The sequence below is a fragment of the Micromys minutus genome (assembly GCF_963924665.1).
Source record: "Micromys minutus genome assembly, chromosome: 21".
NCBI classification, from domain to species: domain Eukaryota; kingdom Metazoa; phylum Chordata; class Mammalia; order Rodentia; family Muridae; genus Micromys; species Micromys minutus.
Genome location: NC_137956.1, coordinates 6159069 through 6171873, shown reverse-complemented (window position 1 = coordinate 6171873; position 12805 = coordinate 6159069). Strand labels below are relative to the sequence as shown.

At 41.8% G+C, this 12805-nt stretch overlaps 1 pseudogene across 1 annotated transcript; it reads left to right on the top strand.

Annotated features, from left to right (window-relative positions):
* Positions 1–9686: 9686 nt before the first annotated feature.
* Positions 9687–10089, top strand: LOC308434242 (small ribosomal subunit protein eS24-like; annotated as a pseudogene). Its single transcript has one exon. The product of its transcript is annotated as a small ribosomal subunit protein eS24-like (transcript).
* Positions 10090–12805: the final 2716 nt, after the last annotated feature.

Here is a 12805-nt window from a genome sequence, read left to right as displayed (position 1 = left end):
GGCTGGTACAATAGCCAATCAGCACGGAGAGTCTTCGTTGCTAGGCAGGAGCGCTCCTTCTATAGGACCAAGCCATAAGCGCGAAGTTTGGTTGCTGTGTCCTAGCAAGAGCCTTTTACTTCCGAAGGGAGTTTATCTCTGCGGTCTAGAGCCCAGCTGAAGCCCCAAAGGGACCCCAATAAACTCGGACTTGCCACTACAATGGACTGAGGGAGGGTGCTCCCTCGAGCATCCTCAGGTGGTAGCCAATTGCCCAACGTGGGTGCTGGGCCCTGAACTCAGGCCCTCCAGAAGAGCAGCAGGACTCTGCTTGCCTTTGCTCCAGCCCTGATACACTCATTTTAGAGATGATGTATTTTGAGAATTCGGAGACACGGACGAGACCTATTTACTTAGCTGGAACAGAAGCCACTGGATCGCTAGCGGAGCTACTGAAAACACACTGATTTTGAGAAATCCCAAGAGACCAGTGTGAGCATGAAGAACACGTAAAAACTCAACAGATGTGGCTGTCCACCTGCAGTCCCAGTGCTCTCCCAGGCCAGGACCAGTGACCCTTCTAGGAGGCTGGCCCATCTGCTGAGGGATGGCACCACCCACTGTGGCTAGGCCCTCCTAAATCAGTTAGCAATAATGATGATGATGATGATGATTGATGATGATGATGATTATGATGATGATGATGATGATGATTGATGATGATGATGATGATGATAAGTCCTACAGGCCAATCTGATGGAGGCAAATCTTCAACTGTGATTTCCTCTCCCCAGGTGTATCACATATGACAGACAAAATAGGCTCTAATGAGTTAGCAAAATCTTTTTTCATTTAAACAAAAAGATTGGGCATTATATCACATGAAACTGACTGGGACACATACAATGCAAACCATTCTTGGACTCAGGATGCAACAATCCCTTGGAACTCCACTAAGAATGTAGTTTATGTATATGTGATTTTAAATTTTAACTAATATATAAAAACAAAAATTGTGTGTTATGGAATACTGGGTAATGTCCTGATACATGGATGCATTGTATAATATTTAAATTAGTAAACTATTTCTTCAGGATGAAACGAAATCTTTTTCTCTGGCTTTTTGTAACATACAACCCTTCCTTGCTGTGCACCCCTGTACTTCTGACTATATTTTGGTAGCTGCTGTCTAGCCCTTATTCCCCCCTAGTCTCTGTCATCCCAAATCAACTTACAATTTCTATGAAATCAACATTTTAAAAGACTCCACTTGTTCACACAATCATATTTTATCTTTTTTTCTTGATAAGCTTTTTGATTTAACTTTATGTGAATGGGTGCTTTTCCTGCATGTGTGTCTGTGCACATTGTATGTCTGATGCCCGAGAAGACCAGAAGATGTTATCAGCTCCCCTAGACCTGGAGTAAGAAATTACTGGAGTTAGGTTACTGGAGCTGTCATCTGGGTAATCTGTGACGAGCAGGTCTTGATCCAAACCCTTGAGCCATCTCTTCAGCCCCACTCCAGTGCAACACCAAGATTCTTTCAGTTGACACCTCCAGTTCCATCCATACTGTCAGAAATGATAAGACTATTTCCCCTGTGGCTGAACCTTATTCTTCTGTCCTTTTATCCACTGGTGGACATGGAATATAACTAGGACTTGACTATTGTAAATGGTTTTGCAACCAATAAGTGCATTCAGAGGCCTTCTTCAGCACAGCCTGTGGTGGTGGCAGAACCGGGCAGTGGTTCTGTTTAACTCTGGGGAAACTTCATCAACAGGGTACAAATATACCCTTTGCTTGGTACTCCCAACAATGTTTATTGACTTTAATCTTTTTGAAAGCCATTCTTGCTGGGGTGAAGTGATATCTACTCATGCAGGTTTGACTTTTGCGTCCTGGATCATTAATTGTTACTGATATTGAAAAAGATACCTTTTTAACGTTGGCCTGTTTTACTGTTGTTTATTGTTTATTTTTATTTATCTTATCATTTATTATTTATTGTTGTTGTTAGAAGTGTCTGCTTAGACTCCTTGCCTATTTTTAAATTGGGTTTTGTGTATATGCTCTTGGATTTTTGGAGTCCTGCATAATCCAAGTTTTGTCTCTGTTGCTGTGATAAAAGCCTCCAACCAGAAGCAAGCTGATACGGAAAAGGACTGTCTGGCTTGCTGGCTACAGTCAGTCCTGTAGACAAGCCAAGGCGGGAACTCACAGCTCGGAGCTGGAGGCAGGAGCTGAAGCAGGCCATGGAGACTGCTGCTTACTGGCTGCTTGCTGAATTCTGCTTTATATCCCATTCCCTCCTGCCTAGGGATGATCTAACAGACAGGCCCACAGGCCAGTTCGATTTACACGGTTCCTCAGTAGAGATTCTCTTATCCCAAGTGGCTTTAGTTTGTCCACATTTTTTTTTTTTTTTTTGCAAAAAAAAAAAAAAAAAAAAAAAAAAAAAAGAAGAAAAAGAAGAAGAAGACACACTTGCATATTTTAGTTCTCAAAACCTTGTCAGATGCATAGTTGAACATGACCCCCTAAGAGATGCTGTTTTGCAGGTTGTCTCTAAATTCTGGTTCTGTTCATTTGTGGATCTCAGCCAATGGCCTGTCCCCAAAGACCATTGGAAAACACAGATACTTATAATTCATAAGGAGTTTTTGCTTTGGTCTCCTGTGTATATGGGTGATTATGTATATTCACCCCTCTACCCCCCAAAACTCTTTCTCCTTCCCAAATCTTGAAACATTTCTTAATTTTTCTTTCTAGTACCGTCATGGCTTCAGGCACATCTGGATCTGTAGCCTGGTTTCATTTGCTATTCCAGCTGCTGAGTAACCGTCATCCAGCCTGTTCTGCATGTGGACTGCAGCTTCCCCAGCCGCTCCTTTGCCGAGTGGGTGTTCAGGGCTCTCGTGCTGGGCAGCAGGGGTCTGCAGATGGTGAATTTACAGATGACAAGTCCACATCGTTTGATTCAGCAGCTCTTTAGTACATTTTGAAAGTCAGGGATACAGTGCTTTCTTCATTTTGTGCCTCGTGACGGTGGCTTGTGCAGTGTCTCATAAAGCAGCTTCGAATTAAAATGTGTTCACTAGTCCATCAGCAGCAAACACTCTACTCAACCATTAATTCATGTCTGATGAATTCCAGACAGTTAAAGCAGTTCCTGGTATTGCTCAGGCTTAAGGATTTGTTCAGTGAACAGATGGTTGAGGCCACATTTCTGCCTTGCATGTGGAGACAGCACTACTTAGAAATCACCTTGCAGACGTATTTGATTTTCTCTGGCCCAGTGAGAAGTCTAAAACTATAAAACTGATTGCGATTTCGTCTATTTTCTAGGGAAAACATTTTTGTTTTATTTTTCCATTTCAACTCCCTTGATTTCTGCTTTATCATCTTAATTTCCTTCCTTTCTGTTTGCTTTTACTGTAGCTTTTTTTCAGTTTCTTAATGCAAATGTTTAAATATTTGAGACCATTTGTTTTAATATAAGCAAATAAATATCAATTTCTCTCTAATCTTCAGTGATTTCTCATATATGTTGAACATTTATCTCATATATATATATATGTTTAACACTCATTTGTTTAAAATATTCAGGCTTATTAGTTGATCATTGAGTGCCTTAATAACTTTTTCTATTGCAATGATAAAAAACACCCAGACCAAAGTACTTCATAAGAGAAAGCTTTTAATTTGGCTTGTGGTACTAGAAGGTTAGAGTCTATGACAGTGGAGTAGAGGCACAGCAGCAGGAACAGCTGGGCTCACATCTGGATCTGTAAGCAGGAGGAGAACACTAGGTATAGTGGGAAGTCAACCCCCCACCCCCAGCAATACATCTCTTCTAACAAGGCCATGCCTCCTAATACACAGCACTGGGCTACCTAGAAATGGCCCCTCTTCATTGATTTCTAGCTAACTTCCAAAATGGCCAAAGAATACATTTCCTGTGGTTTCCATTCTTCTGCATCTGTGGTAGCTTGTCACGCAGATTATAGTCCATTCGTGTGCCTGTTCCATGTGCACTAAAAGTTGTGTTCTGGTATATTCTGGTGTTACTGGTTCTAAAAGGCCAAGTTGGTTAAAGACACAGTTAGGTGTCTGTCTTCACAGTATCTCTGTCTGTCTTACCAACTGCTTTGGTTTATGAAACTTTGGGTGTAATTATGATTTGCTTCTCTTCCTTTTTTTTTCCTTTTAGCCACATGTGAGTGGGTACACATAATTTGAAAATATTTTTATGTCTAGGTAACATTTTGAAATAGCCTCTCTAGCGTTGATAATAATGTTGTCTCTGAGGTCTATTTTATATAATTGTAACCATCTGAGATTATTTTTCACTGTTTTTGTTCTTTTCATAGTTTTTTCATATTTTGGTGATTTTCTTATGCACAGTTTCCTTTACATTTAATATCAGATCTATGTCTCTCTACTTATTCAATGGAAACAATGTAAAGATGTCTGTGTGGCTAAAGTGGTGATGGTTAGAGTTGTGTATTTGATCTGACTGTATAGCATTTACATGTGATATCATTCTTGGAATTCATGAACCAAAGCTACATTTTGATATTTTTAAAGTGAGCTGGTTTAGTGGAAAAGGCACTCACCACCCAGCCCGATGACCTGAGGTTGAGCCCCAGGACTCACATGATGGAGAAGAGAACCAACTTCCACAGATTGTCCTCTGACCTCCACACTCACACTGTGACACATGCACATGCACACACATGCGTGGGCACACACATGCACACATAATGACTGTAAAATAGTTCATTGAAAACAAACTGTTGTGTCTATTCTTCACTCATTTTTATTATTTCTCTGATTCCATCTTATTTATTATTCCTTATCTTACTTCCTTTGATCTTTACCGGCAAACACCACAATTCTACTTCATTTTGTCTGTATAAACCATACAACAACGTGCTTCGAATTCCTCTGAGTCATCTTTTTTTGATGCTTTATACATTTTACTTCTACATATGCTATCAAGTCAAAATATCTATTTCTACAAAGGCTAGGCTATTGGCTTACGTCTGGAAGTTCCCAAGTTACGCACACATTGAAATGTACTTGCCTTCTGCCTACGATGAGCCTGTTGCAGGGGTTCATCTTTGTTAGTCTTATTTTCAAATTTACTTTATGTGTGTAAGTATTTCACCTGTGTGTAAAAATGTGCAGCGTGTGTGTCTAGTGCTCACAGAGGCGGGGAGGGGCCTTGTATTTCCTGGAGATTGGAAATACTGCTGCTATGTGGGTACTGGGAACAGAACTGGAGTCCTCTGCAAGAGCAGCCGTCTGCTGAGCATCTCTCCAGCCCCCCCCCCCCCAACACTCTGTTTAACTCTTATGGTTACTGTCTTTGCAGCTGAACTTGCTCATCTTTTCACATAAATGGTCTGCTTTTTTCTATCAGGCCTTTCCTAAAGTCCTGATATTCTACTTGCTAAATTCCATTCTGTCTTTAAAATTTTCTCCATCTGATAATTTTGTTATCTGGCTCACATGCTGGTCATAGTTTTTATTTTTACATTTTGATTTTTGTTTTCTGTCTTATGATTCAGTATTGAATGTTAGACACCATGTGCAAGGCAGCAGCAGACCAGAGCCACACAGGGAAAGAGCAGGCCTCTGGCACTAAAGACTGCTCCTGCAGCAGGCTGAGGCAGCGTTGCTTGAAGTGAGGCTGGAATTCAGGGAAGTTGTTGCCATGGTTACTTTCCACATACTTCTACCTCCAATTCTCCAGTGTCACCTTCAGCCTACAATAGTTGGGACTTCCCAGGTGTTCTCCCTCAGTTGTCCTGGTCTTGTTTCCACTCTCTGCCTTCTTGTTCTCCTGCCCCTCAGAGCATCCCTCTTCTCCTTGCCACTCCTCATCCTAGCAGCCACCAACACTTTTGGTTGTGCAGGCTCACCGGCCAGGTCAGAGAGAACAACTCTCTCTTGTCCTGACCCAGTCTCAACATGAGACAGGCCCCTACACAGAGACCTGGGAATACAATGGAAACTGTTAACAAGACTTCACTGTTTCTTGTTGGCTTTAAAGAAAGTTTAAGATCCTCAACCTGGTTTATACACACATGGGCACATCTATTCAGACTTCTTCAACCCTCAGATGCCTTGGTTTTCTTTGAGCTCATCTCTTTCACAAGAATTTTGTGCATGTGGGTCTGTCTGCCCTGCAGAAGCTGTCTAGCTTTCTCCGCTCTCCCATGCCATGAGTCTTAAAGAATAATTTGATAGGTTGTACTTTTATTTTAAACTATGTGTATGAGTGTATTTCTTTCTGCAAGTGCACATGTATGAGTATGTCCATGGGGGGCCAAAAGATGTCAGGTTCTCTGGAGCTGGAGGCTTGGGCAGCTGAGAGCTGTCTGATAAGGGTTCTGGGAGCTGAACTTTGGTCTTCTGTAAGACTAGAAAGTGTTCTTAACTGTGCAGCCATCTCTCCAGCCCTTGATCCCTTTTGTCATAAGAGAATGGGATGACTTTTCAGCTCATGTAATTTGTCCCTGAGGTAACACATTCTACCAGATGTAGATGAAACAGACATTCACTGCCCAACTCGCTCCTAACAGCAAGTTACCTGAATGAGAAACAAAGGCTTAACTTATGGCATCTCTGCACTATCCTTTCTGTTGCTCCAACATGGCTCTGACTTGGCACAACCACTCCTGCTCAAATGCCTGGGTAGGGTGACTAAAAAGCATTCTGCAGCATCATTGTTTAAACCTGAAGATTTAGTCACTAGAGTAAAAACCTATTCTGTTCTTTTTCCTGTTTCTCCCCTTCCTTCTTCTGTATCCAGAAGCAACAAACCCATTTTCTTCTTTTAATCCCTGACAATATATATTGAAACTTTAAATATTTACTTAGTTTTATGTGTTTGAACATTAGCCTAATGTATGTATGTATGTATGTATGTATGTATGTATGTATGTATGTATGTTTGTATGTATGTATCCTGGGTGCATACAGTGCCCACAGAGACCGGAAGAGGACATCAGATCCCCCAGAACTGAAATCACGGGTGCTTGTGAGTTGCATGTGGCTGCAGAAAACCTGGGTCCTCTGAAGAGCATCAGGTTCTCTTAACCACTGAGCCATCTCTGCAGCCCCCACACTAGAACTTTTAATTCTCAATTTTGATTTCCCAAATATCTCCTTGCCATGTTTGCCTAGTCATTTGGTACCTCACAGACAAGCATGCATTCACATTTTCACATGTCTTATAAAGACAGGTAGACCAGGTTTGGAAGAACACAGCTTTGACCTACATCAAGAGGCATCTCTGCCAACAGAAACAGACCAATAGCTCTTGAGTCTGCTCAGCCAGGGGATGCTTTGCCTCCCCCAGTATGTTTCCAATATTTCTATAAGATTTCATTTCTATAAGATTCTAAAAAAAAAAAAAAACACTTCTCCAAAGCCCAGATAAGTCAAAGTTTTTTAATATCCTTTATCTAACAAGATCCAATTGATCTCTTGACAACCAAATGGTCTCTCATCTTGGCTACAAGCATTTGCCACTGATCCTCGAAATAGTCACAGGCCAGTATAAATGTCTTTTTCTTTTAAATTGGTATTGTATAAATTGTGTTGCTAAATATTTAAAGAGGAAATTGACACTGTGTTTTGTTAACCCAGAAAAATAGACAGCTGAAGGGTACTGATGAGCTATTTTTACCAGGAAATAGTTATAACTTAGAGGCTGGTTCATTAATCAAATGTACAAAGTATTTCACTCATCAATACACAGATTATCAGTTTAGCCAGTCAATTCAATATATCCATAACAGTTCCCTTGTAAAAATACATAGTTAATATTTTAGAATGCTATACACAATAGTCAATAACTCATCTGTATTTTAACAGTCTGAATTTCTCAAAACATGCTCAGCACAGAGCCTTATATTCTTGACAAATATAAATTGAAAGATTGCTTATATATTTTAAATGGGGTAATTTGCATGTTAGGATGCTCAATGATCCTAATATGAGACTCAAAAGAAGAGTCAGTGTAGGAGGAAGGAAGGACATTGCATGCAGACAGAATTGTGAAACTAAAGAGACGAGACATAAGGGATTTAAAAAGGTTGACCTACATAATGGATTTACAGCCATGGAGAGGAAAGCCAGAAAGCCGGGAGGGTCTGAGCTACTGGAGGTCTCAGAGTGTTCACACTAGCAGCAGCAAGTGAAATGATCTTATTACATAGGCAAATGTGAGAGCAGGGAGAAAGCCCAAACATGGGGACCTCAGGTTGAGTCTCTTGAACCCACAAAAAAGCCAAGTGTATAGAGAGAACATCTGCAATCCAATCACTCCTATAGGGAGATGGGCAGAGCTGGGAGAATCCCTATAAGCTCAGGGGCAGCTGGACTGTTACCTCCAAAGGAAAAACAGCAATGAGAGGGTCTCATGGTGGAAGACAGGGATTGACATCTGAGGTTGTCCTATGATCACATGCATACATGTACTCACACAGGCTGTAAACACACATACACCATGCACTCACACACCATGCACACACAGACACACATGCACACACGCACACACGGAACATATATGTGAAAGAAGAAAGCTCTAAAAGTAAAGCCATAGGCAATTAGGAGAGCACGTGAATGCACTCACTGAAGCGTCTTTGTAGTTAGGGGGTGTAAGACAAGAGGAGAAAAGGCTAAAAACAGCAGCAAAACTGAACCTGAGCTTCCAAACAAGCTCCAAGGGCCTCGAACATTTGGTGTCTTTACACCCCTGTTCTGAATCCGCTGTAAAATGATTCAGGGTGGAGGCAGGCATGCAGCCCGCAACGGTCTTCTCCCCAAAGGGTGGGGTGTTCTGTAATGGGGGAGATGAGCCCAGGTTCAGGAATAACAGGCATGGCACATTCACTTGTGTGAACTAGGATTTAATTCCTAACAGCCAAACAGCAATACTGTGAAGTATTTCAGCAAACACACGGTTCTTTGTCAGTCTTTGCCTTTCTCACCGAAGACCTGCAGTTCTAAAAGGGAGCTTATCATGACTGCTTACTTCTAAATACCCACAGGTATTACAGAAGAATGAATGGACTACTTGAACCATTCAAGAGGTGACTGCGGGGGGATGTCCAAACAATGGTTATATTTTCCCAAGTTAACGGGCTGTTTTAGAGTAGTTTGGGGTTAACAGGAAAATGGGCAGTATTCACACAATCTTCCTATGCCCCACACCCACAGTTTCTCCTACCATATGTTAGCTTGATATATTCTATCCTTGATAAACTGTTCAGATCCTTTATCATTAATTCAAGTCTACAGTTGACTAGAAACTGCTATTAGGTTGGTTTTGGTCTCCTGGTTGGGACCAACACATCCAGGTCGGATTCCTGCCCTATCAGTGTTATGAGTGAGAGGTTCACTATCTTCCAATTCCTCCACCCTCCCTTCCTGTTACCGAAGCCCTGGGAACCACATGACTTTCTACTATCTCAACTGTTGGCCTTGCCAGGATGGCATCATTAGAACCAAAGAGTATGTAGCCTTTTCTGCCTGGCTTCTTTCCCTTAACAATATACTTCTTCTAAATTTTGTGGGAGCTTGATAGCTTGTTTCTTCTTATCCTTGAATAACATTCCATTTTGTATACCATTAAAAATATTTATTGGGCTCTTTTCCTCCTCTGCAGCTCCTGCACCGCAGCCGTCATGAATGACGAGGTAACCATCCGGACCAGGAAGTTCATGACGAACCGTCTGCTTCAGAGGAAACAGATGGTCACTGACGACCTTCATCCTGGGAAGGCAACAGTACTGAAGACAGGAATTCGGGAGAAGCTGGCCAAAATGTACAAAACCACACCAGTGGTCATCTTTGTGTTTGGATTCAGAACTCACTTCAGTGGTGGCAAGACAACTTGCTTTGGCATGATCTACAATTCTTTAGATTATGCAAAGAAGAATGAGTCTAAACACAGACTTGCAAGGCATGGCCCCTAGGAGAAAAAAAAAGACCTCCCGTGAACAGTGAAAGGAGCGCAAGAACAGAATGAAGAAGGTCAGGGGGACTGCAAAGGCCAACGTTGGTGGTGGCAAAAAGCCAAAGGAATAGATCTGCGGTGACTTGATGTTATGGAATGATGTGACTTCTGAGAAGGCCAAATAAACTAAAGAGCTTCTGTGAAAAAAAATAGTTATTGGGCAGGTAAGATGGCTCAGCAGAGAAAGGCATTTGCTGCTAAACCTGATGAACTTAGTTTGAGTCCCCAAAGACCCACATGATGGAAGAAGAGAATGGACTCCCACAGATTCTCTTTTGACCCCCCCACACATGTGCAATGACATACACACATACATACATACATACATATATATATACATACATACATATATACATACATATATACATACATACATACACACACAAATAAAAGGAAAAACAGTTATTACATTTAAAGGTAATTTCTATTGATAAATTGCCATTATAAATGATATTTATTATTAAGGATGACATATCTTCCAAGCCTTGAAAGTAAGTTTTGGTTTACCATTTTTAGAAAGAAAAAAAAAAGCTTTTCACTTATAAACTTGCACTGAAGGTCTAGACCACTGCAGAGATTTTTCCCAATAACCGATGACAATTACACGGATTAGTGCTTCCCTAATGTGACAACATAGCAGGGTTGTGCTTAGCCGAGTCACAGGTATGAGATCAAGCTTGCCAATAGGTTTGCCCTATAAATTGGTACTACGCAGTAAAAATTATTTCCGAAGTTGTGTTGCCTTCTTAAAGGAAGCAATTAGAACCCAAATGGTTTTTCTTTCATTCAGAAAAATGCCCAAGTCTGATCTAATTTGCTGCAGCTGGACCCCCACCTGCAGAGGACAGCTAAAGCACTCGGAACATCAGACACTTCTCTTCTAAATATTGATAATGCCATTTTTCATTTCCTCGACATGAAATCCCACAGGGAATAATTATGCTAATAAACCTTAATGATTCTTGCAAATAAATGATCAAACCAAATTGCTGCTGCTGATTTATATTAATGGACGCCTTTAGGAAGAGCCTGCCAGCGAGGCGCTGCCTCTGGAATCTCAATTTATCTTATTTAGCTGAAGAGCATGCGAAATTTGTTAAGCGGATGAAGTGTTTAAAATATAATGTGTTTGCGCAGATTTCACACTTCATAATGTTCTTGCATTACCATTGTGCCTCGTGGCGAATTCACACTTAATGGCTTCCTTGTACATAACTTCCTTTTATACTTTCTGAGCTGCAGCTACGATGTGACAACTTTCTGATTGGTTTGGGATTAACCAGCTCCCCCACGTTGAACACAAATGCTTCATTCAGCTCCTGAGTATTTCAGCCACAGTGATCTGGAAATTGGCTCCGTCGCCTCTTGATGATGCGCTAACTACCCGCTCGGAGGGTGAAAGGACACTAGAAAATGGCTTACCTGTCATGAGTGTCCTTTCACCGTCTGAACCAAGTCTACAAGACATGCTGGACCAGCTCGGTCTACAAGCAAGTTCCAGGCAAGCCAGGATGACATACAAAATAACACATAGACACATGGTGGTTGCTGACCCTGTATTAGATGTGGGGGCTGGAGAGATTGCTCAGTGGTTAAAACACCCACAGAGGGCCACTCACAATTTCCTATAACGCCAGCTCTAAGGAATACGACACTCTTCTTACACATATGAGCACACACACACACACACACACACACACACACAACAAATCTTATGATTCAAAATGAATGATATAATTTCCAGGACCTAGGGATGCCACCCAGGAAGAATACTGGTATCCCATGGATAGGAAGATAAATTTATCTGAATAATTTTGTGAAAAGCCCCTTTTGTTTAAAATATTAGGAAACTGAGAAAAAGAATGCAAGACACCTGCCTCAGCCAACCATTTTGTATATTCAGAGTGACAGAGGAAGGGCAGAGTAAAGACAGCAGGTGCAGACAAGGGAGCCAAGAAGCTGCTTGTGGACAGGAACACTGGGGTGGGCACACCCCTTCCACATGGTCATACCCAGGCTGTGGCCCATCCGGGCCAGCTTCAGATGCTACAGGACTTGGGTTCCATTGTGCTCAGACACTGATAGCCGTGTGTGGGTCTGAACTGTGTATGTATCCAATGCCCTCCTCACAGGCTCTCACTGTGGATTTCTGGCTGGCCTGGAACTCACTGTGTAGACCAGTCTGGCTTGGAACTCACGGAAATCCACCTGCCTCTGCCTCCCAAGTGCTGGGGAAATTCCTAATGTTAAAAATAATAAAATAAAATATATGTCGTATATATCTTCTTTTGTTCTTTCCAAGCAAGTGCTCAAATAAAGGAAAACTGATCTGTTTACAATATTTTCTCTAATGAAAAATTAACCAAAACAAACATTTTAAACTAGTAAATGTGAACTTGAATTTATTGTGGAATTTTATTATTTAGCAAAAAAGGGTTTGAAGTAAGTAGGGACTGGCTTGCCCAGGTGTGGCACATGAGCCCTGTGGCTGAGAAACATGCGTCTGCAGGGCCGAGAGACAAGCCTTGGATCCGGGACTTGGAACGTCAGGATTAAGACTGTCACAGGAAGGAGGCTAGCTGAATACTCAGGTGCTGAGACCCAGGTCTAAGGTCCTCGGGGAAGAGAAGGGATGCAGTCACTCTCTGGGTGAAAAGCAGATGGAGAGAGTGACCAGCAGAGTGACCGGCAGAGGGGACTGGAAGATCCGAAGCTTACCAAGGGCACAGAGGAAGAAGGAAAACCCTGGCAGCAGCTGCTTATGTTATCTGCAGACCCCGTTCCTGC